The 27,777-nt window shown below is 51.2% G+C and overlaps 3 protein-coding genes and 1 non-coding gene across 16 annotated transcripts in view; 3 read left to right on the top strand and 1 right to left on the bottom strand.

The window, feature by feature from the left end:
- The window catches only part of LOC102943236 (zinc finger protein 883), a 2,438,435-nt gene that overhangs the window by 846,539 nt on the left and 1,564,119 nt on the right, over positions 1–27,777 (bottom strand).
- LOC114020163 (zinc finger protein 501) overlaps positions 1–27,777 on the top strand; it is a 1,907,800-nt gene that overhangs the window by 349,903 nt on the left and 1,530,120 nt on the right. The gene's annotated exons all lie outside the window — the stretch shown is intronic.
- Positions 1–27,777, top strand: part of LOC119564595 (zinc finger protein 883) — a 1,467,279-nt gene that overhangs the window by 757,583 nt on the left and 681,919 nt on the right. The window lies entirely within an intron of this gene.
- TRNAE-UUC lies at positions 20,145–20,216 on the top strand. The gene has a single exon. It is a non-coding gene; the product is annotated as a tRNA-Glu (tRNA).

The following is a 27,777-nucleotide window of genomic DNA, read 5'->3' as shown; positions in this document are numbered from 1 at the left end:
ATTAAGTTGGAGGAACATGTCCTCAATACCGTGGACAGCATTGACTTACAGAGCAGTGCACTGTGGGTAGCTGTCCCACACTTCCCGCAGTCTCTGCTGCTTATTGGAATTCTGGGTTAACCTCCCAATACCTGATGGGGCAAAAACATTGTCGCGGGTGGTTTTGGGTAGATGTCATCAGTCGCCCTTCCTTCCCTCCCTCCCTCCCTCCGTGAAAGCAATGGCAGACAATCATTTTGCGCCTATTTTCCTGGGTTACTTGTGCAGACACCATACCACGGCAGCATGCTCACCGCTGCTGTTTGAGCATTGTAAACACCTCGCGCATTATCCTGGAGTTTGGGCAGAACCTGGCTAAGAGACTCCAGCACGAGGACGATTGTGAGGAGGACATGGACACAGATGTGAACCTGCTGCTCACAAACCGGGAAGAATTAGTAGGGGAAGCAAAAATGGGTGGGAGCCTGGGAGGCAGTGACCATGAGATGGTCGAGTTCAGGATCCTAACACAAGGAAGAAAGGAGATCAGAAGAATACAGACCCTGGACTTCAGAAAAGCAGACTTTGACAACCTCAGGGAACTGATGGGCAGGATCCCCTGGGAGAATAACATGAGGGGGAAAGGAGTCCAGGAGAGCTGGCCGTATTTTAAAGAATCCTTATTGAGGTTGCAGGAACAAACCATCCTGATGTGTAGAAAGAATAGTAAATATGGCAGGCGACCAGCTTGGCTTAACAGTGAAATCCTTGCTGATCTTAAACACAAAAAAGAAGCTTACAAGAAGTGGAAGATTGGACAAATGACCAGGGATGAGTATAAAAATATTGCTCGGGCCTGCAGGAGTGAAATCAGGAAGGCCAAATCACACCTGGAGTTGCAGCTAGCAAGAGATGTTAAGAGTAACAAGAAGGGTTTCTTCAGGTATGTTAGCAACAAGAAGAAAGTCAAGGAAAGTGTGGGCCCCTTACTGAATGAGGGAGGCAACCTAGTGACAGAGGATGGAAAAAGCTAATGTAATGTACTCAATGCTTTTTTTGCCTCTGTCTTCACGAACAAGGTCAGCTCCCAGACTACTGCACTGGGCAGCACAGCATGGGGAGGAGGTGCCCAGCCCTCTGTGGAGAAAGAAGTGGTTTGGGACTATTTAGAAAAGCTGCACGAGCACAAGTCCATAGGGCCGGATGCGCTGCATCCGAGAGTGCTAAAGGAGTTGGCAGATGTGATTGCAGAGCCATTGGACATTATCTTTGAAAACTCATGGCGATCGGGGGAAGTCCCGGACGACTGGAAAAAGGCTAATGTAGTGCCCATCTTTAAAAAAGGGAAGAAGGAGGATCCTGGGAACTACAGGCCAGTCAGCCTCACCTCAGTCCCTGGAAAAATCATGGAGCAGGTCCTCAAGGAATCCATTCTGAAGCACTTAGAGGAGATGAAAGTGATCAGGAACAGTCAGCATGGATTCACCAAGGGCAAGTCATGCCTGTCTAATCTAATTGCCTTCTATGACGAGATTACTGGCTCTGTGGATGAGGGAAAAGCAGTGGATGTGTTGTTCCTTGACTTTAGCAAAGCTTTTGACACAGTCTCCCACAGTATTCTTGCCAGCAAGTTAAAGAATATGGGCTGGATGAATGGACGATAAGGTGGATAGAAAGCTGGCTAGATTGTCGGGCTCAACGGGTAGTGATCAATCTCTCCATGTCTAGTTGGCAGCCGGTATCAAGTGGAGTGCCCCAAGGGTGATTCCTGGGGCCAGTTTTGTTCAGTATCTTCATTAATCATCTGGAGGATGGTGTGGATTGCACCCTCAGCAAGTTTTCAGATGACACTAAACTGGGAGGAAAGGGATAGGATAGGGATAGGATAGGTGGAAGGTAGGGATAGGATACAGAGGGCCCTAGACAAATTAGAGGATTGGGCCAAAAGAAATCTGATGAGGTTCAACAAGGACAAGTGCAGAGTCCTGCACTTAGGACGGAAGAATCCAATGCACCACTACAGACTAGGGACCGAATGGCTCGGCAGCAGTTCTGCAGAAAAGGACCTAGGGGTTACAGTGGACGAGAAGCTAGATATGAGTCAACAATGTGCCCTTGTTGCCAAGAAGGCCAATGGCATTTTGGGCTGTATAAGTAGGAGCATTGCCAGCAGATTGAGGGACGTGATTGTTCCCCTCTGTCATAAATATAAAGGGAAGGGTAAACCCCTTTAAAATCCCTCCTGGCCAGAGGAAAAATCCTCTTATCTGTAAAGGGTTAAGAAGCTAAAGGTAACCTTGGTGGCACCTGACCAAAATGACCAATGAGGAGACAAGATACTTTCAAAAGCTGGAGGAGGGAGAAAAAAAAACAAAGGGTCTGTGTCTGTGTGTATGATGCTTTGGCCGGGGACAGAACAGGAATGGAGTCTTAGAACTTAGTAAGTAATCTAGCTAGGTATGTGGTTATGATTTCTTGAAATGGCTGAGAAAATAGCTGTGCTGAATAGAATGAATATTCCTGTCTGTGTGTCTTTTTTGTAGCTTAAGGTTTTGCCTAGAGGGATTCTCTATGTTTTGAATCTAATTACTCTGTAAGGTATTCACCATCCTGATTTTACAGAGGTGATTCCTTTACTTCTATTAAAAGTCTTCTTGTAAGAAAACTGAATGCTTTTTCATGGTTCTAAGATCCAAGGGTTTGGGTCTGTGGTCACCTCTGCAAATTGGTGAGGATTTTTACCAAACCTTCCCCAGAAAGTGGGGTGCAAGGGTTGGGAGGATTTTGGGGGGAAAGACGTGTCCAAACCACGTTTCCCAGTAAACCCAGATAAAGTTTGGTGGTGGCAGTGGAAATCCAAGAGTAAAATAATTTTGTAACTTGGCGAAGTTTTAACCTAAGCTGGTAAAAGTAAGCTTAGGAGGTTTTCATGCAGGTCCCCACATCTGTACCCTAGAGTTCAGAGTGGGGAAGGAAACTTGACACCCTCTATTCGACATTGGTGAGGCCTCATCTGGAGTACTGTGTCCAGTTTTGGGCCCCACACTACAAGAAGGATGTGGAAAAATTGGGGAGAGTCCAGCAGAGGGCAACAAAAATGATTAGGGGGCTGGAACACATGAGTTACGAGGACAGGCTGAGGGAACTGGGATTGTTTAGTCTGCAGAAGAGAAGAATGAGGGGGGATTTGATAGCTGCTTCCAACTACCTGAAAGGGGGTTCCAAAGAGGATGGTTCTAGACTATTCTCAGTGGTAGAAGATGACAGGACAAGGAGTAATGGTCTCAAGTTGCAGTGGGGGAGGTTTAGGTTGTATATTAGGAAAAACTTTTTCATTAGGAGGGTGGTGAAACACTGGAATGTGTTACCTAGGGAGCTGGTGGAATCTCCTTCCTTAGAAGTTTTTAAGGTCAGGCTTGACAATGTCCTGGCTGGGATGATTTAGTTGGGGATTGGTCCTGCTCTGAGCAGGGGTTTGGACTAGATGACCTCCTGAGGTCCCTTCCAACCCTGATATTCTATGTTCCTGAAAGCACGGGCTGTGGCAATTGGGACATCATGGCAGCAGTAGGGCTGGTTGATACAGTGGAATGCTGATTCTGGGCCAGGCAAACAAGCACAGACTGGTGGGACCGCATAGTGTTGTGGGTTTGGGATAATTCACAGTGGCTGCAAAACTTTCGCATGCGTACGGCCACTTTCCTTGAACTTTGTGAGTTGCTTTCCGCCACCCTGAAGTGCAGGAATACCAAGATGACAGCTTCTCTGACAGTTGAGAAGAGAGTGGCAATAGCCCTGTGAAACCTTGCAACACCTGACTGCTACCAGTCAGTCGGGAATCAATTTGGAGTGGGCAAGTCTACTGTGGGGACTGCTGTGATCCAAGTAGCCAACGCAATCACTGAGCTGCTGCTATCAAGGGTAGTGACTCTGGGAAATGTGCAGCTCATACTGGATGGCTTTGCTGCAATGGGGTTCCCTAACCGTGGTGGGGCGATAGACGGAACCCATATCCCTATCTTTGCACCAGACCACCTTGCCAACCAGTACGTAAACAGCAAGGGGTACTTCTCAATGGGGCTGCAAGCACTGGTGGATCACAAAGGATGTTTCACGGAGATCAACGTGGGGTGGCCGGGAAAGGTGCATGATGCTCGCATCTTTAGGAACTCCAGGCTGTTTGAGCAGTTGCAAGAAGGGACTTAGTTCCCAGACCAGAAAATTACCACTGGGGGTGTTGAAATGCCAATAGTTATCCTTGGGGACCCAGCCTACCCCTTGCTCCCATGGCTCATGAAGCCGTACACAGGCAGCCCAGACAGTAGTAAGGAGCAGTTCAACTATAGGCTGAGCAAGTGCAGAATGGTGGTAGAATGTGCCTTTGGACTTTTAAAAGCCCACTGGCGCTGTTTGCTGACTAGGTTAGACCTCAGCGCAACCAACATTCCCATTGTTATTGCTGCTTGCTGTGTGCTCCATAATATCTGTGAGAATAAGGGGGAGACATTTATGGCAGGGTGGGAGGTTGAGGCAAATTGCCTGGTGGCTGATTTTGAGCAGCCAGACACCAGGGTGATTAGAAGAGCACAGCTAGGCGTGCTATGTGTCAGAGAGGTTTTGGAAACCAGTTTCATGACTGGCCAGGGTACAGTGTGACAGTTGTGTGTGCTTCTTCTTGCTACAAACCTGCCCCCTTTGTTGACTTTAATTCCCTGTAAGCCAACCACCCTCCCCCATTCAATCACAGCTGGCAAAGGGTATAAAGTAACTATTGTTTTGCGACCATGCATTCTTTCTTTATTAACTTTTTAAAAAGTGAGATAACTGACAAGGTAGCCTGGGTGGGGTGCGGTACGGGAGGAGGGAAGGACAAGGACACATTGCTTATTGTAGCCACACTACAAATCAAAACTGTTTGAATGCCAGCCTTCTGTTGCTTGAGCCATCCTGTGGAGTGGAGTGGCTGGGTGCCCGGAGCCTCCCCTCCATGTTCTTGGGTGTCTGGATGAGGAGGATATGGAACTTGGGGAGGAGGGCAGGTGGTTATACAATGGATGCAGCAGGAGTTTGTGCTCTTGTTGGCGTTCCTGCAGCTCCAACAGTCGCTTCATCATGTCCATTTGCTCTCCCATTAGCCTCAGCATCGCCTCCTGCCTCTGCTCTTCGCGCTCACTTAATGCTTTCCTGGCCTCTGCCACGGAATGCCTCCATGCCCTATCAGTGCGGGAGGACTGCATGAGCTCGGAAAACATGTCATCGCGAGTGCGTTTTTTTCACCTTCCAATCTGCGATAACCACAGGGATAGAGACGATGGGGGGAGCATAGAAACATTTGCACCCGGGGGCAGATAAAAAGGGAGAGTAAAATTTAAGATGACACATTTGTGAGAACAAAAGGGAGACTCTTTCACAGTGAATCAAGCAATTCACAGCAGACAGCACATATGCTTTAGGTACAAGGTTGCATTTTGCCTTTTATATTGAGTGCCTGCCAGTATGGTGACACATCACACAGCTGGGCAGCAGAATTCAGTTTCCAGGCAGCCATGGTAAAGCTCAGGGTACGCGGGGTTGGCTTCTTATGCAGAACATGTGGGAATGGTTTCACACTGCAGTGGCCTCCTTTCCATTAGCATGCAATGCCAGCTGGGTTTCACATTTAAAAGGAGGGGCTGCAGTTTTCGGGTGGATGTGCAGCACACACCTACCCCCACCCCACCATGTGGCTATTCTTTGGGATGATCCCTTCACCCCTCCCCCCACCGCGTGGCTATTCTCCGGGATGATCCCTTTTACCAAGCGCAAACAACCCAGCATGAATGGGGTCCTTTTACTGTTCCTTAGACAAATTCCTCTATTTCAACCAGGTGACCATGAATGATATCACTCTCCTGAGGCTAACACAGAAAGATAAAGACCGAATGTTGCTTGAATGACCAAAACCCAGACCATTCGCTGCCATGCTTTGTGCTGCAATGATTCCAAACCACTTGCTACTGGCTTGGCATGGTAGCGTCCTACCTTGGAGGATGAAATACGGCAGCCCTAGAAACCTTCGCAAAGTCTTTCAGAGTACCTCCAGGAGAGCTTCATGGAGACGTCCCTGGAGATTCGCTCCATCCCCAGACACGTAATAGACTTTTCCAGTAGCTGTACTGGCCACGAATGCATCCCAAGTCTTCAGGGCAAATCAAACATTAAACACTATTGCTTTTAAACCCTGTACTGTGTTACAAAGGTGCACTCACCAGAGGTGCCTTGTCCGCCTTCAGGGTCGGGATCCCGCCAGGGTGATGAAAAGGTCCTGGCTGCTGGGGAGAACGGATTCACCGCGTGCCTGCTGCTCATTCTCTTCCTCCCCCTCATCCACAAAATCCTGTTGTGTGAGACTCCCCCCTTGCAGCTGTCCACGGACAGTGGTGGGGTAGTGGTAGGGTCCCCCCCCAGAATGCCATGCAGCTGATCATAGAAGCAGCATGTATGGGGCTCTGACCCGGAGCGACCATTTGCCTCCTTTGTTTTTGGTAGGCTTGCCTGAGCTCCTTGACTTTCACACGGCACTGCTGTGTGTCCCTGGTGTAGCCTCTCTCCACCAGGCCCTGTGCGATTTTGGCATATATTTGCATTTCTTCTTTTGATCGGAGTTCTGCCTGCACAGATTCTTCTCCCCATACAGCAATCAGATCCCGTGTCTCCCTTTTGGTCCATGCTCGAGCTCGTTTGCGATTCTGGGGGGACTGCATGGTCACCTGTCCTGCTGAGCTCGCCATGCTGACCAAACAGGAAATGAAATTAAAAATTTCCTGGGGCTTTTCCTGTGTACCTGGCTAGTGCATCGGAGTTGAAAGTGCTGGCCAGAGCGGTCACATTGGAGCACACTGGGATAGCTCCCGGAGGCCAATACCGTCGCATTGCGTCTTCGCTGCCCCAAATTCAACCCAGCAAGGTCGATTTTAGCGCTACTCCACTCGCCGGGGAGGCGTACAGAAGTTGATTTTAAGAGCCCTTTAGGTCAACGGAATGGGGTTGGTTGTGTAGATGCATTCATTTTAAAATCAACCTAACGCTGCTAAATTCAACTTAACCCCGCTAAATTCAACCTAACCCCGTAGCGTAGACCAGGGCTAAGAGGTAAGCCTTTAAGGAAGGTTTTAATACACTTTCAAACTGATCAGGGAGTCCCATGAGGACTGATGAGGGGGCCATGGTAAATATGCATTTAGATCCTTTTCTTGTTTTATATCTTTTCCCCATAAGGCACACTGTCATGGATCCACAGGATCTGTGCAATGCCCTGGCTTTTAAACAGCCCTTGGGAAGCTCTGGCTTCAACGCTCCTATTTCAACCTGTGAGCTCTGCCAGCAGGCCCAGCTGAACGACACTCCTCTTCAGAGACCGTTCCTCGTTCATGCTTCAATGCACCTCAGCAAGTTTTTGCTGTCACACTGGGCAGACTTTTAAAACATAGCAGGGTTATTAGTCAACCGAAACACAGCATTAGAAAGTCCTTAGATTAGGACAGAGAAGCAAAGAAGACAATATAGCCCATACTGGACAATGCCCTTGAGCCATTCTGCTGTTGAAAACAGTTTGGTTTCCTTTCAATGTGCCTGTCCATTTGTCTTTGCTCCAGTAGAGCTCCCTGCTTCTGCGAGCCCAGTTCTTCCTGCTCCCAAAAACACAACGAGTCCACGTATGCTTCACTCAGCCAAGCGGAGATCCTCCCGTGGACAGGTGACAATTATTCCCTTGTCTCTGTCGGGTATTCCACTGATGTAAGTTGGTTCCAGCCAGACCCACTCATATCACCCATGACAGCTACGTGACAAAACACCTCATGCTCCTGCTCTCTAATCATAGCAATACCAATCACAGAGGGAAACTGAGGTGTGTATTCGCATCATAGAAGTATCACCAAAATTCCCACCTCTATTTTACACACACACACACACACACACTGCTCACAGCCCTTGGAGAGAAAGCAAAGCACAGGAACTGGACATTAGTCCAGTGAACACAGTGGAGGACAAGCTGCAATCCTCAAACCCTGGTCAAAAAGGAGAGGCATGTGAGTCCCTAGCCATAGACAGGGGCTGGCTAGAGGCCTGATACCTGAGAGGGCATTCCTTGAGCACAGCATGGAGGCAGGTCAAAGGCTTAGCTACCCCAGAACTGTGACATCGCAAAAGCACATTTTGGGGAATGAGGAAATCTAATGACTCAGGTGTAATGGGAGGGAGATGTGTAATGTGGAAAAGGCTGGGGAATTAAACACTAAAATTCAGGAGCAACAGCCTCTAATTCTTCCGGAAAAGGAGAATGTAAGAAACAAGAACTGGGCCACACAACCTCAGGAGGGTCAGGCTCAGAGATCCAAGGAGCCTGGAGGGAAGACAGCTTTAGGTTGCTGCAGATGGAGAGAGGGGGGACAAGGCTCTCCCCAAACTCTCACTCCTGTTGACCCCGACCTGTGACCTATGACCCAGTCTCAGGTCTTGTGGGTAATTTTATACTCGCTAGAGGTAAAATGTCATTATCAGAGTATTGCTTATCAGCTTGGAACATGCATGGAGGGGCAAGGAGGTGAACAGAAATAAATGGGTTATTAGCTTGTTAAGGGCAGCGGTGAGCTGGAGCCAGTTGTTAAATTGAGAAGCCCTTTGAGAACCGGTTGTCCCGCGACTTCTAAAAGGGCTTCGACATTTAACAACCGGCCCAAAGTGGTGCCTTAGGCACCGACTCCGTGGGTGCTCTGGGGCTGGAGCACCCACAGGGAAAATTTGGTGGGTGCAGAGCACCACCAGCAGGTCCCGCCCGTCCCAAGCTCACCTCCACTCCCCCCCACCCCGAGTTATGCTCCACCCCGCTCTGCTTCTCCACGCCCAAACAGCTGATTCGCGGGACGGAGAAGGAGAGCGGGGCGGTGCGTTCAGGGGCGAGGCGGGGCAGAGGTGAGCTGGGGCGGGGAGCTGCCGGTGGGTGCTCTGCGCCCACCAAATTTTCCCTGGGGGTGCTTCAGCCCCGCAGCACCCAGGGAGTCGGCACCTAAGGCGCCACTTTTGATGTGATCAGTGGGAGGAGCAGCCACTCCCCTGTTCCCCCCCAGCTACGCCCCTAGGAACCAGAGGGACCTGCCGGATACTTCCCGGGAGCAGCCCCAGGTAAGCAGCACCGGGACTCACCATCTCGCCCCCCGGCAGATCCCTCTGGCTCTTATGGGCGGGGTGGGCATTCACTACGGTGGCCCACGAGACCCTCCTGCCCGGTTCCGGGAGAAGTCAGGGGACAGGGGTGGATGGGGCAGGGGTTCCGGGGGGGGAGGGGGGGCATCAAGGAACGGGGGGTTGGATGGGGCAGGAGTCCTGGGGGGCGGGGGCAGGCCACGACCCCCTCGTGGGATGAGGAGGGAACCGGTGGTTAACATTTTGGCAGCTCATCACTGGTTAAGGCCCTTATATTAGGTCCAGGCTTTATGGGAGCGGTTATGCTAAAGTCTGGGATTTACCTGAATAGGCCTAAGGAGAGAATCCCAGGTCAGATATTTTGCACCCTCATTTTGAGAGACTAACGAGGAACCACAAATAGGTGCAATAAGCCACAGGATTCTGAAAGAAGGAAGTTGGTGGGGAGGGGGGCAGCTTCAGCAATTAGGTTGCTATGCAGTATCTCAGCAGTTGGACTGCATTCATATATTGGCATTATTAACAAATAAGTGATGTAAATCATGAGTTTTAATGCTTGATGCTTAATTATGGACTTCCCAAAGGCCACATATGGGTTGGGGCAGATATTGACAGTCTTGTAATCAGAGTAAAGGAGCAGATATCGTATATACCCATACTATTACCATAAGGAAGCAGATAAAATACCTCTCCTAGTCACCATTTTTTTGTTTGTCAGGTCCCGGAGACAGTGTAAATTGAAGCAGGGCCTCCCTTCTGATGGTCTCCCTTGTCCTTTCATCTTTGTCTCCAATGGTGTCCATAACTGGCAAGTATGCAGAGTGCAAGACCCTCTTTACTACACTTATCTTAGTCTAATCGTTAGATGCATTGATCCTGGCCTATGATTTCAATTATAGCTGTCTGTATTAAATCAAGTTCTGGGTCTTTCACCAAATTTCATCTTCTCAATTAACTTTGAGTAGCCAGGTACAGGGGCAAGTTGTACCCCAATACGTAATCTTATAGGTGTAAAAATTATTCAGGCTACACTAGCACCCTGAGACATCATCTATGTGTCCATTTGTGCCTGGGTAGTGACCCTGCTATGGGAGGAGGAAAGCAGCAAGGACTCAGGATCGGTGCCCAGGGTCGCTGTGCATAGAGATGGGGAGTTATATGGGGAGGGGGTAATGAGTGGGAAAGGGAGGTCAAGAGTTAAAATAATAATATTTGGGGGAAAATGTATAATGAAGTGAAACTGAACAGAAATAAAACTGGAGCGTAGGCTCTAAAGCAACAAGGCTTGGGTAGGGATTCGGGGTTAAAGGATCCCCCACAGATCTAGATCCCCACAACTCTTCTCCTTCCCACTGACCCACCCAGCCCACTTCCTGGGTGCCTTCCTCCATACTCCCCTCCCTTTCTTCCCATTACTCTCAGCTGGCACCACCTCCCGGCACCTTGGGAGCTTCTTCTGTTCCCTCCTCATCTCACTACCTCATCCCCCCTGCTCCATACCGCTAATCCTGCACACACCTTCCCATGTCCTGGCACCCCAGAATGATCTACTCCCCCTTCTCCTCCCCTCCCATGGCTCTGTTCTCCCTTGACCCTTGGACTCCTGAATGGCAACATTATACGCTCTGCTATCAAAAGATGAGCTCATTTAATTGTCACACAAGCCATGCATCAGTCATACATGTATTTACTCAGTTAAGAATTCTACAGGTGGCATATTTTCCTCTTAAAAAGAGGAAAAGGCATGAAAGCTCTAGTTATTAATGTAGTTATGAATGTATCCAATAAGGATACATTACATGCCATTTTACAATGACTGATGGCACCAAAAACGCAAATGTCCAAAAATTATTCTAGTGGGTGGGAGATAAGGCAAAAAAAAAGGTGGGGGGGGTCAAGGAAACTTGTCAAAACTTGTATGATGAATGAAGGTATAAAGTTATTACTACTCAGGTTCTTAGAGACCCCACAGCTTCTAATAACCCAGGGGACAGGACTCCTTACCCAGCGAGGTACCAATTCTCATAGTTCTCCTGCATGACGTCTCTGTAGAGGGCTCTCTGAGCGGGGTCCAGCAGCGCCCCCTCTTCCCTGGTGAAATACACAGCCACCTCCTCAAAGGTCACCGGCCCCTGAAAGAGCAAGAGCCCCACACTCAGGACCTGCTGCCCCACTCACAGCCCCACTAGTCGTGGGGGAGAGGAGCCAATCAAATGGGAGCTCTGGGTGGCTTTTTGTCAGGAGTCCCACCCCCAACCCACTCAGAGCACCCAAAAGACGGCAAGGGTCCGGGGGGAAAAGAGAGCGCCCCTCGTCTCTCCCAGCAGATCCATCACACGCCCACTAGCCACCGACTGATACAGGAGATGGAGCCCCTAGCAGGGCCCAGGGAGAGCTCCCTGGTAGGAAGCCCAGCGCTGTTCTCATTGTGAGGAGCTGGACAGGGCCAGCCTTAGTGGGGCGCGGACTAGGCGACATTCCAGGGGGGCCCTTGCTGAGGGGGTTCCTCCGGCAGGGGTGTCCTGACTCATCTCCCTACCTCTCTTCAGCTGTCCCTGCAGCCCTGCCCTCTCCCCCCCTCCGGCCAGCTGCCCCCAGGAGCCTCCTGTGTTCTGTGCAGTGGGGGTTCCTGACGTCAGGGTGGCCCCATCCTCCTGCTTCCGTGCTCGGTCTCTCCGGAGCTGAGGCAGGGGACACGAGTCTGTCCTGCTGCCTCGGGGTCAGGCGTGGAAGCTGCTGGCCGCAGCCTTCAGACTAGTGCGTGAAGTGACGGTGTGCTGTGTCTCTCACACTCCCCCAACACACACACACACAGTCTCTCACACTCCAACACACACATACACACCCCCCCACAATAGACACTTCAATTACTGTTATTACTTCCTTTTACTTCCTGTCAAAATATGCAATGCACATATATTCTCTGTAATTTTATTCTTTCACATTCATTAAGGATTACAGCGCTGTTATTTTAGCTTTGTAACTGGTCTGTGCATTTCATCATTTTATTTCTGTCTTATGCTTAAATTCAGTTCTTTGAGTAATGAGGTCTAAAATGCCAAACCGGTCCCGGCTGGAGTAATTATCATTATTACTGTAATTAACATATTGTGCGTTTCGTTCCTTATTGAAAATGGCACAATCAAAGCATAGACTGTAAATTTGCTTGTACTTACCTTAGCAGTGCTTGTTTAAAAACAGAATTAGCTAACTCAAAATAGGACACTGTGCAGATGGAGATCACATATCTTCAAATTGTATTTTTAGTTATATCTGTAAAGTAACTTAAAATTTCCTATGAACATAAACGCAGTTCCAAGTATGACACTAACAGCAATGCTGGAGTCAAATGTTAGTGGGTCACATATCCGATTGGTTTCAGAGTAGCAGCCGTGTCAGTCTGTATCCGCAAAAAGAACAGGAGGACTTGTGGCACCTTAGAGACTAACAGATTTATTAGAGCATAAGCTTTCGTGAGCGACAGCTCACTTCATCGGATGCATTCAGTGGAAAATACAGTGGGGAGATTTATACACCCAGAGAACATGAGACAATGGGTTTTGTTTCCATACAGACTGTAACAGGAGTGATCAGGTAAGGTGAGCTATTACCAGCAGGAGAGCGGCGGGGCCGGGGGGGGGAGGTTGAAGGAAAAACCTTTTGTAGTGATAATCAAGGTGGGCCATTTCCAGCAGTTGACAAGAACATCTGAGGAACAGTGGAGGGGGGAGGGGGAAATAAACATGGGGAAATAGTTTTACTTTGTGTAATGACCCATCCACACCCAGTCTTTATTCAAGCCTAAATTAATTGTATCCAGTTTGCAAATTAATTCCAATTCAGCAGTCTCTCGTTGGAGTCTGTTTTGAAGTTTTTTTGCTGAAGAATTGCCACTTTTAGGTCTTTAAATCGAGTGACCAAAGAGATTGAAGTGTTCTCCGACTGGTTTTTGAATGTTCTAATTCTTGACATCTGATTTGTGTCCATTTATTCTTTTACGTAGAGACTGTCCAGTTTCGCCAATGTACATTGCAGAGGGGCATTGCTGGCACATATCACATTGGTAGATGGTGCACGTGAACAAAAAGAAGCCCTTGAGGAATTCCACCATGATTTCAACAATTTCCATCCCACCATCAACCTCAGCCTGGACCAGTCCACGCAAGAGATCCACTTCCTGGACACTACGGTGCTAATAAGCGATGGTCACATAAACACCACCCTATACCGGAAACCTACTGACCGCTATGCCTACCTACATGCCTCCAGCTTTCACCCAGACCACACCACACGAGCCATTGTCTACAGCCAAGCTCTACGATAGAACCGCATTTGCTCCAATCCTTCAGACAGAGACAAACACCTACAAGATCTCTATCAAGCATTCAATACAATACCCACCTGCTGAAGTGAAGAAACAGATTGACAGAGCCAGAAGAGTACCCACAAGTTACCTACTACAGGACAGGCCCAACAAAGAAAATAACAGAACGCCATTAGCCATCACATTCAGCCCCCAACTAAAACCTCTCCAGTGCATCATCAAGGATCTACAACCTATCCTGAAGGACGACCCATCACTCTCACAGATCTTGGGAGACAAGGCCAGTCCTTGCTTACAGACAGCCCCCCAACCTGAAGCAAATACTCACCAGCAACCACACACCACACAACAGAACCACTACCCAGGAACCTATCCTTGCAACAAAGCCCGTTGCCAACTGTGCCCACATATCTATTCAGGGGACACCATCACCGAGCCTAATCACATCAGCCACACGATCAGAGGCTCGTTCACCTGCACATCTACCAATGTGATATATGCCATCATGTGCCAGCAATGCCCCTCTGCCATGTACATTGGCCAAACTGGACAGTCTCTACGTAAAAGAATAAATGGACACAAATCAGACGTCAAGAATTAGAACATCCAAAAACCAGTCGGAGAACACTTCAATCTCTGGTCACTCGATTACAGACCTAAAAGTGGCAATTCTTCAGCAAAAAAAAAACTTCAAAAACAGACTCCAACGAAAAAAGAACAGGAGTACTTGTGGCACCTTAGAGACTAACCAATTTTATTTGAGCATAAGCTTTCAGTGAGCTACAGCTCACTTCATCGGATGCTCACGAAAGCTTATGCTCAAATAAATTGGTTAGTCCTCTAAGGTGCCACAAGTCCTCCTGTTCTTTTTGCGAATACAGACTGACACGGCTGCTACTCTGAAAGACTCCAACGAGAGACTGCTGAATTGGAATTAATTTGCAAAACTGGATATAATTAATTTAGGTTTGAATAGAGACTGGGAGTGGATGGGTCATTACACAAAGTAAAACTATTTCCCCATGTTTATTCCCCACCCACACACACACACTGTTCCTCAGATGTTCTTATGAACTGCTGCAAATGGCCCACCTCGATTACCCTGACACAAGGTGTCCGTTCCCCCCCCCCCCGACCCCCCCGCTCTCCTGCTGGTAATAGCTCACCTTACCTGATCACTCTTGTTACAGTCTGTATGGAAACAAAACCCATTGTTTCATGTTCTCTGTGTGTATAAATCTCCCCACTGTATTTTCCACAGTATGCATCCGATGAAGTGAGCTGCAGCTCACGAAAGCTCATGCTCTAATAAATCTGTTAGTCTCTAAGGTGCCACAAGTCCTCCTGTTCTTTCTGTTAAGCTTGAAACTGTAGCCACCAGAGCTGAACACACGGGGGTGTGATACCACATTACAAAATGCACTTTAAATAAAATAAAAGGCTACACAATACGCCACATACCAGGCCACCCTTACTTCTGCTGGCGGTGGCATTGCCTTCAGAGCTGGGCGCTCGGCCAGTACCTGCCGCTATCGGGCCTCCCTGCCAGTGCTTTATTTGTGCCACGGCTGAGCTCTGGCACCTCTTTCAATACAAATTAAGCACTAGAGGGAGGCATCGGAGCCTGGACGTGATGGTGGGGAGCCTGTGAGGACCAGGGGTGATGGGGGACACTAAAATACAAGTTCACCCAGGGTGCCATTTTCCCTAAGGCCAGTCCTGGAGCTGGATATGGAGGGAGGGGCATATCCTCCAAGGCAGTGGTTCTCAACCAGGGGTCCCTGGACCTCTGAGGGACTGCGAGCAGGTTTCAAGCGGTCCTCCAAGTAGGGCCAGTGTTCGACTCGCTTGGGCCTAGGGCAGAAAGCCCAAACCTCACTGCATGGCACTGAAGCCTGAGGCCATGAGCCTCAGGGGCTGAAGCCAAAGCTTGAGTAATTAGCTTTGCAGAGGCCCGTGTCACATGGGCCCCAGGCAATTGCCCTGGTTGCCACCCCCTAATGCCCAGCCCTGGCTTTTATATGCAGAAAACCATGCATATGTGGGCCATCAAGTTTTTATAGTATGTTGTGGGGCCTCAAAAAGAGGCCCTAAGCTTCACTGGTGGGTGCCCCCTCTATATCTCACAGCAGCCACTGGTTAATCAGCTCTGGCTCCAGCACTGGGAGTCTGTTCCATTTTTCTAGCCCCACCTAGGTGGGTTGTTTCCTGTTCCACAAATTAAGGCATTTCAATCTTCCAACCTCATGGGTCTAAGCCACATATTAAACAAGTCCCAACAGATTTGCTACACCCTGGCCTCCTCCCTTTCTTCACCCTGTGAGTTTCCTGCCCCGCTCCACCTCCAAACCAGGACTCTGCAAACCTTCCCATCTCCGGGGTGTTTGCTGTCCCTCTCCCTCCTGCACGAGCCCACCAGCAACCCCCCAGTAATCCCTACCTGAACTGGCTCCACAGCAGCCATTTCTCTCCCCTGTCCCGTGAGAGGATGGGATGAGCTGGAGGGAAACATGGATGTCATTCTGCAGACTGGCCGGGCAAGAAGGGCAGTTGTGGAGGTTTCAGAACAGGCTTTGATTTCACATCACGATTCCTCCAGGCCCTTTCCCTGCAGACAGACACCCTAGAGTCTGCCATGCTGGGAAAATGTTTGATCTCTTTATTACAGTGTGGACCTGGTCCCTCCTGCTTGGGCTAAACCCACAGAGACATTTTTCAGCCTCCCCAGTAATAAAAACAACAAGGAATCTGGTGGCACCTTAAAGACTAACAGATTTATTTGAGCATAAGCTTTTTGTGGGTAAAAACCCCACTTCTTCAGATGCATGGAGTGAAAATTACAGATGCAGACAGAAATTTACTGGCAAATGAAGAGAAGGGAGTTATCTCACAAGTGGAGAACCAGTGTTGACAGGGCCAATTTGATCAGGGCGGATGCAGTCCATTCCCAACAATAGATGAGGAGGGGTCAATTCCAGGAGAGGCCAAGCTGCTTTTCATAGAATCACAGAATATCAGGGTTGGAAGGGACCCCAGAAGGTCATCTAGTCCAACCCCCTGCTCGAAGCAGGACCAATTCCCAGTTAAATCATCCCAGCCAGGGCTTTGTCAAGCCTGACCTTAAAAAACCTCTAAGGAAGGAGATTCTACCCACTCCCTAGGTAACGCATTCCAGTGTTTCACCACCCTCTTAGTGAAAAGTTTTTCCTAATATCCAATCTAAACCTCCCGCATTGCAACTTGAGACCATTACTCCTCGTTCTGTCCTCAGCTACCATTGAGAACAGTCTAGAGCCATCCTCTTTGGAACCCCCTTTCAGGTAGTTGAAAGCAGCTATCAAATCCCCCCTCATTCTTCTCTTCTGCAGACTAAACAATCCCAGCTCCCTCAGCCTCTCCTCATAAGTCATGTGCTCTAGACCCCTAATCATTTTGTTGCCCTTCGCTGACTCTCTCCAATTTATCCACATCCTTCTTGTAGTGTGGGGCCCAAAACTGGACACAGTACTCCAGATGAGGTCTCACCAGTGTCGAAATTAGAGGGGAACGATCACATCCCTCGATCTGCTGGCAATACCCCTACTTATACATCCCAAAATGCCATTGGCCTTCTTGGCAACAAGGGCACACTGCTGACTCATATCCAGCTTCTCGTCCCACTGTCACCCCTAGGTCCTTTTCCCGCAGAACTGCTGCCTAGCCATTCGGTCCCTAGTCTGTAGCTGTGCATTGGGTTCTTCCGTCCTAAGTGCAGGACCCTGCACTTATCCTTATTGAACCTCATCAGATTTCTTTTGGCCCAATCCTCCAATTTGTCTAGGTCCTTCTGTATCCTATCCCTCCCCTCCAGCGTATCTACCACTCCTCCCAGTTTAGTATCATCCGCAAATTTTGTAATGAGCCAGCCACTCCAGTCCCTATTCAAAACCCAAATTCATGTGTTAAATTTGCAAATGAAGTTCAGTTCTGCTGGTTCTCTTTGAAGACTGTTTCTGAAGGGGGTTTTTTTTCCGTGTGTGTGTGGGTTCAAGTATAGCTACTTCCAAATCTGTTAAAGAATGTCCAGGAAGATTGAAGCATTCTCCACTGGTTAGGTAACTCCCTTCTCTTCGTGTGCCAGCATATTTATGTCTGGTTTCAGAGTAGCAGCCGTGGAAGTCTGTATTCACAGAAAGAAAAGGAGGACTTGTGGCACCTTAGAGACTAACCAATTTATTTGAGCACAAGCTTTCGTGAGCTACAGCTCACTTCATTGGATGCATTCAGTGGAAAATACAGGGGGAGATTTATATACACAGAGAACGTGAAACAATGGGTGTTACCATACACACTGTAACCAGAGCGATCAGGTAAGGTGAGCTATTACTAGCAGGAGAGCGGCGGGGCTGGGGGGAAAAAACCTTTTGTAGTGATAATCAAGGTGGGCCATTTCCAGCAGTTGACAAGAACACTGAGGAACAGTGAGTGTGTGTGTGGTGGGGGAAGGGGGGGCATAAACATGGGGAAATAGTTTTACTTGTGTAATGACCCATCCACTCCCAGTCTTTATTCAAGCCTAAGTTAATTGTATCCAGTTTGCAAATTAATTCTAATTCAGCAGTCTCTCCTTGGAGTCTGTTTTTGAAGGTTTTTTTTGCTGAAGAATTGCCACTCTTAGGTCTGTGATCCAGTGACCAGAGAGACTGAAGTGTTCTCCAACTGGTTTTTTGAATATTTATGTCTGCATCTGTTAATTTTCACCCCATGCATCTGAAGAAGTGGGGTTTTTACCCACAAAAGCTTATGCTCAATAAATCTGTTATTTAAGGTGCCATCGGACTCCTTGTTGTTTTTGTGGATACAGACGAACACGGCTACCCCCTGATACTTGACACCCAGTAATAAAGTCTTTCGACAAGATGCTAAAAAGGAGAGAATCAAAGGGGCTGGGCAGGCTCCATAGAGGACACTGGCTCCTCCCTTCCCCTACCATGCCCTCTTGGTGGCAGAGGACGGCAACCCCATCCCCACCCCAGAGGAAGCCGTGTCTCAGGGCTCCCCCAAAGAGCACCCACTAACCCCGATCCCTTTCGGGGAATGACTCAGGGCAACAATTTCCCACTCAAACAAGGACAAATTCCTGCAGACAAAATGGGTGAGGAAATATCCCAGAGCGGAGGAGAATAACTAAAATTACAATTTGAGAATTATGGAGAAACTCGGGAAAAATAAGAGAACAGAGAGTCAATTTGAGGAAAAGCGAGGGAATCGCCTTGGATTTCCTAGCCATATGCAGTACGGGGAGAGAAAAGGGGGGAAAACTAGAGAGAATTGTTTCAGTATATGGCACAAACAGGGAAAGGATGCAAGGAGCTCACCCCCTCTCTCTCCCCCACACACACACTTCTCCCCCCTGGCTGCACAGAGACGGTTCAATCCCCCACCTGTCCCACCCTCCTTCCCCTCCCCACCACCTCCAGCCACACCAAGGGGAGCCCCGGGCCCCATTCTCTGCCCCCACCTGCATCTCAGCGGGGCCAGGGGCAGATCCTGGCTGCAGCTGAGACCGGCGCTCCGCTCGGGCTCAGGCGGCTCCGGCGCGGCCGGCCGGCCCGTGGGCAAACCAGGGAGCCGATCCCCGGGGGCTGCAGCGTCTGGGGCTCCCCGGGGCAGAGAGTCACGTTCCTGCCCGGCCCCAGCGCTCCCCCCGGGGGCTCTCGCTCACCTGGAGTCCCCGGCTCCGGAGCGGATGGTGAGAGTCCGGGGCTCTAGGAGGCTGGTTCCCCAGCTCGCCCGGCGCGGCAGGGAAGGAGCTTTAATGACGGTCCCCCCCAGCAGAGGGACCCCGGGGGGAGCAGCAGCTGCCCAGCCCGGGCTCCCGGGTCCCACGGAGGCAGCAGCAGCGTCTGGTCCGGGCCCGAGCCCCGCCCCCAGGAGCTGCCCCGACCCCGGGCTGTGATAGGCCCCGCCCCCGGAGCTGCCCCGCCCCCGGGGCTGTGACAGGCCCCGCCCCCAGGTAGCTGCCCCGCCCCCGGGCCGGACCGAGCCCCGCCCCCCAGGAGCTGCCCCGCCCCCGGGCTGTGACAGGCCCGCCCCCAGGAGCGGCCCCGCCCACCGGGCTGTGAACAGGCCCCGCCCCCAGGAGCTGCCCCGCCCCAGCCTCTGGGCTTTGTTCCCACCGCTCCCCTTTCCTGCGTCTTTGCAAGGAGCACCCCGGGGCGGGCTGCAGCGCTGGCTGGGCTGTCTCCCGTGGCTGAAGTTGCCTCCATGGCTTCTTCACCTGGGGGGGGGCGGGAGCAGATGGGCCCGGGGTGTGCAAGCCAAGAGAGGGGCGGGGGAAGAAGGACTGTTTGGAAAGTGGGTTTATTGCGGGGGGTTGATCCACAGGGGTTAGAAGGAGTTGGGCAGCAGAGGCTGAGGGAAATTGAGGGGAACCCACGGGTGTCCCAGTGTTGGCCAGGGTTTGTACAGCACCTTGCACAAGAGGGGGTCCTAACCTCAGTCCCGGTCTGTGCAGCACCTGAGAGCCCCGATCTGTGGTTCCTGATCACAGGCACCGGGAATGGAGAGAGGGGAAACCTCAGCACCCGGAGGGTTCGTGCAGCCTTGGGCGCAGGCCCGCTGGGCGGGCCCTGCTGCTCTCACGAGGGGTTGGCTTAGAGAAACCCAGCAGCGCCAGTCCCATGTGGTCTAGTGGTCAGGATTCCTGGTTTTCACCCAGGCGGCCCGGGTTCAATTCCCGGTGTGGGAATAAGGCAGAGCTTTTGCCCAGAGGGGAGGCAGGAATTGAAAGGAACTTGGAAGGATCCTGTCAGTAAGGGAGTTGGACAGTGTTGGGAGGGGATCCCAGAAGTGGGGGTGGGGGGCAGAGGTCTTGGGGGAGATCAGGGAAGGATCCCAGCAGCGTGGAAGTGGGGAGCACAGGCCTAGCACTGGGGGCTGGGGAGAGTGACGTCTCCCTCTAAACTCACCAAGGACAGGCTCGGAGAACGACGTATTTGTTGGTAAATGTCAATATCTGTGTAAACACACAACCCAATGGCAATATTTTGCCATCGATAATCATCAAAATTGACAGATGGGCAAAGTAAGACACATGCTGCTTGAGAACTTATCCTATCCTAATCCTATAGGGTTCCCTTATGCCTTAAGCACTGCCATGTGGGTGTTTCATTTCCCTCCTCATTTGCACACGGAGAAACAATTTCCTTTGCACGGATCCCTGAACAGCAAAATCGTCCTGTGTCTCTTGTCTGAGCCAGGGCGTTCAATTCCAGTGAAACCTTCTCTCCTGCAATGGCAATGGTCAGACAGAGGGGACGTGGCCACCTCCCCCCCAGGCAGTGAGATATTCCCTCTCCTCTTTCTTTATGCTGCTGTTGTTCTTCCATGAATCATCAAGGATGGAATAAAAAGCTGAGTTTGCTCCAGGGTGAGGAAGGAAAGGAGCCACCAACTCCCCCCAAAATCTCAGTGCCCCAGAGCAAACCTGCCACTGGAATCACAGATGTGCTGCCGACATGTTGGGGAAAGGGACTGTCTGAATTGTCAAGGCAGGGAATGAACAATGAACAATTAACCACAAACACACTCTAACCATGCTCCAGCCAGGAGGGAAATGGGCAGGAATTCTCGCTGTTCAGCCATGGACACACTTACAGAACTGCACAGCAGTCACTGGGGTGTCTTACCACCCAAGGTGCCAAATGGAGCCAGTCTGGACTTCTGGTCTTACTCTGAGGCAAGCCGACATTCAAAATGCTGCAGTGACATCACCGCACGAATGCATCTGCACTCCCGTAGCGTGATAAGGAAGATGCTCGAAGCGCTGGGAAATTTGCAGTGTCGCCATCTCGGCTCAGGCTCAGTACCGGGCTCTGGGACCCCGCAAGGCTGGAAGGGAGTTTCGCAAGCGAAAAAGGTAAAACCGGCCGTGGAGCATTACCTTGGACTCGGTGGCAGTTTCTCCATTGGTCGGCCTGCTTTGGGGCAGGGACCAAACCACGTCCCGCTGCCTTCGTTAGTGCAAAGGGTGGTTTAGGATTTTTATTCTCAGACACGGCGCACGAAGCAGGACTCCACCCTTGGCATAAATTAAATGAGCCGCCCACAGAGTCTGCCAGCCACAATGCGCCATTTGGTGGGAGAGCTCAGACCCGCCTCTGTCCCAGAGGAAGGGGGATCATCCGCGAGGGGCCTGGAACACTGACCTCTCAGGTCTTACCTCCCAATCGTTCAGTACCTCTATTATCAGTGCCCGTGAGTGTAATTTAAACCATAAAAACAGGCATAGAGGGCTAGACCAAAGGCCCATCTAGCTCTGTATCTTGTCCTCTGACTGTAGCCAATACCAGGAGCCCCAAAAGCCTCTCAACAAGGCACCCCTGGGAGTTGAAGCCAGGATCTCCTGTTTATGAAACCGGTGCTGTATCCAGCTAAGCCATGGTGTCTGCCCACACCTGACTCCCTGCCAGACCCCACCGGGGCCTGACAAGCTTTTCCTGTGCTTGGACTCTGCAAAGCAGAGCACCGGGTGAGAATCTTGGCCAGGTCTGCACTACCAAGTTATTTCAGCATCATTATATTGTTTCGGGCGTGGGAAAAACACACGAGGCTCCCGCAGTCGCCAGCTTTTGGCTGGTGTAAACACTGCACCGCCCTGTCGGGTGACAAAACTGCCCTGGTTTGGCAACAAAATAAAACGGCCTCGAGGAGAGGCCTAGAGCTTTCTGCAGCAAACTTAAAGCAAGAAAGCGTCAGTGTAACGGGCCTCGCCAGTATCCCACAATGCCCGCCGTGAACTCGCCTGCCCTGCCTTCCTGCTACGGGGGCTCCGGGACGTTCTGACAGCTGAGCCGGCGGCTCTGCTCCGGCCGCCAGGAGCAAATCGCTGCCGTGGGATGCTGCTCCCCTGCGCTGCGAACACAGAGCAGGGTGGCAGAAGCTTCCTTAAAGTGTGTGTGGGGGGGGGGGCCCACCGGTGTCCAAACTGTGGAACCCCCCTGATGCTCCTTCCCCAAGGCCCCTCACTCACTGCACCCCTTCTCCCTGAGGCCCCGCCCCAGCCCTTCCCCACGGCCACACCCGCAGAACGCCTCTTCCCCCAAGACTCTGCCTTGTCCCCCCCTCCCTTGTCGGTCCTTACAGCTGGTAAAAAGGGGTAGGGCCATGGCCCTCTACACCCCCCTGTTCTGGCACGCCTGACACAGAGCTAGACAGGCAGCAGCGTGTGCGTGTGTGTGTGTGTGTGAGAGAGAGAGAGACTGCTGTGCTGAGCCAGTGAGGGAAGTGGGGGCTGATGTCGGGGCTGTCCCCATCCCCCTGCCTCAGTAACGGGGTGTCCCCCTCCCCCTGCCTCGGACTGGTTGCTTCCGGCAGCTCTCTGAACTTACAGCCTGCCGACACACTCACTCTTCCCCAGCACACACACGGTCTCTCCCCGCACACACACGGTCTCTCCCCACACACACACGGTCTCCACCCCACCGCACGCATTGCCGGTGAAAAGCAGCTGGCGATGGAGTCGGACGCCCATGGAACCAAGGGACAGAGAAACCCGCCTTGTGATGCTGCGCAGGCCCATGGGACCCTGCAAACCCTTCCCAAAAGACCCTGCGGCCGGTGGCACAGGGGGAAGCCACCCACAGTGCACTGCTCTGTGAGCCGATGCAAGAGCTGCTGGCGTGGATGCGCTCTGGTGACGCAAGGAGCATAGTGTTTAATTAAAACACTTCAACTAAAGCGGCATAACCTCCGTAGGGCAGCGTAGCCATAGCCTCAGGCGAGGAAAGACCCAGCTCCCGTTGACACCAAGGATACTCAGGCACTGGAAACTAAACAGCCACCAGCTCCTCCGTAGTTGGCAGGATTTGAACCCGTGCAAGGAGCCCCCAGTGGATTTCTAGTCCATCGCCTTAACCACTCAGCCACAACTATCGGCTTTCGGCAGCCCTCTCACTGCACGCTAGTTCTGTTCTCACTGCGTGATCATTTCCAATTGTTTCCTCAGACCAGCTTCCCCAGCACGCTGACGGCTGGGCCATTGTGTGAGTGGGCCCGTGGCTGAACAGCGAGAATTCCTGCCCATTTCCCTTCTGGCTGGGGCATGAGGAGAGTGTGTTTGTGGTTAAGGATGTCAGCGATGTCTGAGAATGGTGCCCAACGCTGTGGCATTTAATTTCAGAAAGGGGAACCATGCAAAAATGAGGAGGTTAGTTAAACAGAAATTAAAAGGTACAGTGACTAGAGTTTCAGAGTAGCAGCCGTGTTAGTCTGTATCCGTAAAAAGAAAAGGAGGACTTGTGCCACCTTAGAGACTAACAGATTTATTAGAGGAGATTTATTAGAGCATAAGCTTTCGTGAGCTTCAGCTCACTTCATCGGATGCATGCAGTGGAAATACAGTGGGGAGATTTATATACACAGAGAACATGAAACAATGGGTGTCACCGTACACACTGTAACCAGAGTGATCAGGAAAGGTGAGCGATTACCAGCAGGAGAGCGGTGGAGGACCTTTTGTAGTGATAATCAAGGTGAGCCATTTCCAGCCGTTGACAAGAACCGTAGGAGGGGAAATAAACAAGGGGAAATAGTTTGACTTTGTGTAATGACCCATCCACTCCCAGTCTCTATTCAAGCCTAAATTAATTGTATCCAGTTTGCAAATTAATTCCAATTCAGCAGTCTCTCCTTGGAGTCTGTTTTTGAAGTTTTTTTGTTGAAGAATTGCCACTTTTAGGTCTGTAATCACGTGACCAGAGAGATTGAAGTGTTCTCCGACTGGTTTTTGAATGTTCTAATTCTTGACGTCTGATTTGTGTCCATTTATTCTTTTACGTAGAGACTGTCCAGTTTGACCAATGTACATGGCAGAGGGGCATTGCTGGCACATGATGGCATATATCACATTGGTAGATGTGCAGGTGAACGAGCCTCTGATCCTGTGGCTGATGTGATTAGGCCCTATGACGGTGTCCCCTGAATAGATATGTGGACACAGTCGGCAACGGGCTTTGTTGCAAGGATAGGTTCCTGGGTTAGTGGTTCTGTTGTGTGGTGTGTGGTTGCTGGTGAGTATTTGAGTGAAATCCCTGCAAGCTGCATGGACACTTTTCAAAGACACCATAATAGATGCTCAACTTAAATGTATACCCCAAATTAAAAAACACAGTAAAAGAATTTAAAAGAGCCACCGTGGCTTAACAACCATGTAAAAGAAGCAGTGAGAGATAAAAAGGCATCTTTTAAAAAATGGAAGTCAAATCCTAGTGAGGTAAATAGAAAGGAGCATAAACACTGCCAAATGAAGTGTAAAAATGTAATAAGAAAAGCCAAAAAGGAGTTTGAAGAACAGCTAGCCAAAACCTCAGAAGGTAATAACAAAATGTTTTTTATGTACATCAGAAGCAGGAAGCCTGCTACACAACCAGTGGGGTCCCTGGACGATCGAGATACAAAAGGAGGACTTAAAGACGATAAAGTCATTGCGGAGAAACTAAATGAATTCTTTGCTTCAGTCTTCACGGCTGAGGCTGTTAGGGAGATTCTCAAACCTGAGCCGTCCTTTGTAGGTGACAAATCTGAGGAATTGTCACAGATTGAAGTGTCCTTAGCGGAGGTTTTGGAATTAATTGAGAAACTTAACAGTAACCAGTCACCGGGACCAGATGGCATCACCCAAGAGTTCTGAAAGAACTCAAATGTGAAATTGTGGAACGATTAACTAGGGTTTGTAACCTGTCCTTTAAATCAGCTTCTGTACCCAGTGCCTGGAAGACAGCTAACGTTACACCAATATTTTAAAAGGGCTCTAGAGGGGATCCTGGTAATTACAGACCAGTAAGTCTAACATCAGTACTGGGCAAATTGTTGGGCAAAAGTCAACATGGTTTCTGTAAAGGGAAATCATGTCTTACTAATCTCTTAGAGATCTTTGAATGGGCAACAAACATGCGGACAAGGGGAATCCAGTGGACATAGTGTACTTAGATTCCCAAAAAGCCTTTGAGAAGGTCCCTCACCAAAGGCTCTTACGTAAATTAAGTTGTCATGGGATGAGAGGGAAGATCCTTTCATGGACTGAGAACTGGTTAAAAGACAGGGAACAAAGGATGGGAATAAATGGTAAATTTTCACAATGGAGGGGGTAACTTGTGGTGTTCCCCAAGGGTCAGTCCTAGGACCAAACCTATTCAACTTATTCATAAATAATCTGGAGAAAGGGATAAATGGTGAGGTGGCAAAGTTTGTAGATGATACTAAACTGCTCAAGATAGTTAAGAGCAAAGCAGATTCTGAAGAACTTCAAAAAAGATCTCACAAAACTAAGTGACTGGGCAACAAAATGGCAAATGAAATTTAATGCGGATAAATGTAAAGTAATGCACATTGGAAAAAATAACCCCAATATGATTGGGGGTTAATTTAGCTCCAGCTAATCAGGAGACAGATCTTGGAGTCACCGTGGATAGTTCTCTGAAGACGCCCATGCAGTGCGCAGCGGCTGTCAAAAAAGCAAACGGGATGTTAGGAATCATTAAAAAAGGGATAGAGAATAAGACGGAGAAAATCTTATTGCCCTTTGTGGACCGGTTTCAATCGGTATCCCGAGCCCCTAGGGGGTGATGGAGAGCTATGGTCCCACGGGCAGGCCTCAGTCACACCTTTCGGGCGCTGGGGAATTAGCGGAAAAGGTGTGCCGGCCGGAGTCCGTAGCGCGCCCCTCAAGCCCCGGGGCACGCCGGCCGGAGTCCGTAGCGCGCCCCTCAAGCCCTGGGGCACGCCGGCCGGAGTCCGTAGCATGCCCCTCAAGCCCCGGGGCACACCGGCCGGAGTCCGTAGCGCACCCCTCAAGCCCCGGGGCACGCCGGCCGGAGTCCATAGCGCGCCCCTCAAGCCCCGGGGCACACCGGCCGGAGTCCGTAGCATGCCCCTCAAGCCCTGGGGCACGCCGGCCGGAGTCCATAGCACGCCCCTCAAGCCCCGGGGCACACCGGCCGGAGTCCGTAGCATGCCCCTCAAGCCCCGGGGCACGCCGGCCGGAGTCCATAGCGCGCCCCTCAAGCCCCGGGGCACGCCGGCCGGAGTCCATAGCGCGCCCCTCAAGCCCCGGGGCAACGCCGGCCGGAGTCCGTAGCGCGCCCCTCAAGCCCTGGGGCACGCCGGCCGGAGTCCGTAGCGCGCCCCCTCAAGCCCCGGGCACGCCGGCCGGAGTCCATAGCACGCCCCTCAAGCCCCGGGGCACGCCGGCCGGAGTCCGGAGCAACGCCCCCTCAAGCCCCGGGGCACGCTGGCCGGAGTCCGTAGCGCGCCCCTCAAGCCCCGGGGCACGCCAGCCGGAGTCCGTAGCGCGCCCCTCAAGCCCCGGGGCACGCCGGCACGGGTCTGCGGCGCGCCCCTCAGGCAGGGGGGCACCGACGCGGGTCTGCGGTGCTCGGTTCTGCTACCCGAGGCAAGCTGGCCGGGGCAGAGGAACGCAGAGCCCACCCGACTCCACTGCCTTCCAGCCCAGGGCCCTGACAGTGGCGGGAGGCGAAGGTCCCGCCGCTGGGTCAGTGGAGAACCATCCGCGCCCCACTGACCAAATACGCCCCCCCCACAGTGCAGTTCTGCCCCTGGGCTACTTCCTCTCCGGTCCCTCCAGCTCGTCCGGGTGTCCAGCGGCTGGCAGCTCCAGCTCCCGCTCTGTGTCGGGCTCACGCTGGCCCGGGCTACAGCCGGGCCCCTCCGGGGACTCAGCGGCTGGCAGCCCTGGTCGCCCCAGTCCTTCCTCCCGGTCAGGTTCCTCCTGGCCTAGGGCTTCCCCTGGGTCGGCAGCAGGGTCTGGAGGGAGCAGCCAGCAGCCTGGGTCTGCCTCCCTCCCTGGTGCTGCCCTCCCTGGGCCAAGGGCCCTGCCCTTTGTACTTCCGTCCCACCCTGCCCCTTCCGGGGATTGGCGTACGCTTGGTCTGGCCCAGGCCACTCAGGCTGAGAGGGTGGCTTTTTACCCTCTGGTTCGGAGGGAACCCACCCTGGCTCCCTACACCCTTATACAAATCCATGGTACGCCCACATCTTGAATCCTGCGTACAGATGTGGTCTCCTCACCTCAAAAAAGATCTACGGGCGTTAGAAAAGGTTCAGAGCAGGGCAACTAAAACGATTAGGGGTTTGGAACGGGTCCCATAGGAGGAGAGCTTAAAGAGGCTAGGACTTTTCAGCTTGGAAAAGAGGAGACGAAGGGAGGATATGATGGAGGTCTGTAAAATCATGAGTGGTGTGGAGAAAGTGAATAGGGAAAAGTTATTTACTTGTTCCCATAATATAAGAAC

The sequence above is a fragment of the Chelonia mydas genome, chromosome 28, assembly GCF_015237465.2.
Source record: "Chelonia mydas isolate rCheMyd1 chromosome 28, rCheMyd1.pri.v2, whole genome shotgun sequence".
NCBI classification, from domain to species: Eukaryota; Metazoa; Chordata; order Testudines; family Cheloniidae; genus Chelonia; species Chelonia mydas.
Note: the sequence above shows the minus strand (reverse complement) of the source record. Positions and strands in the feature narration are given on the sequence as shown.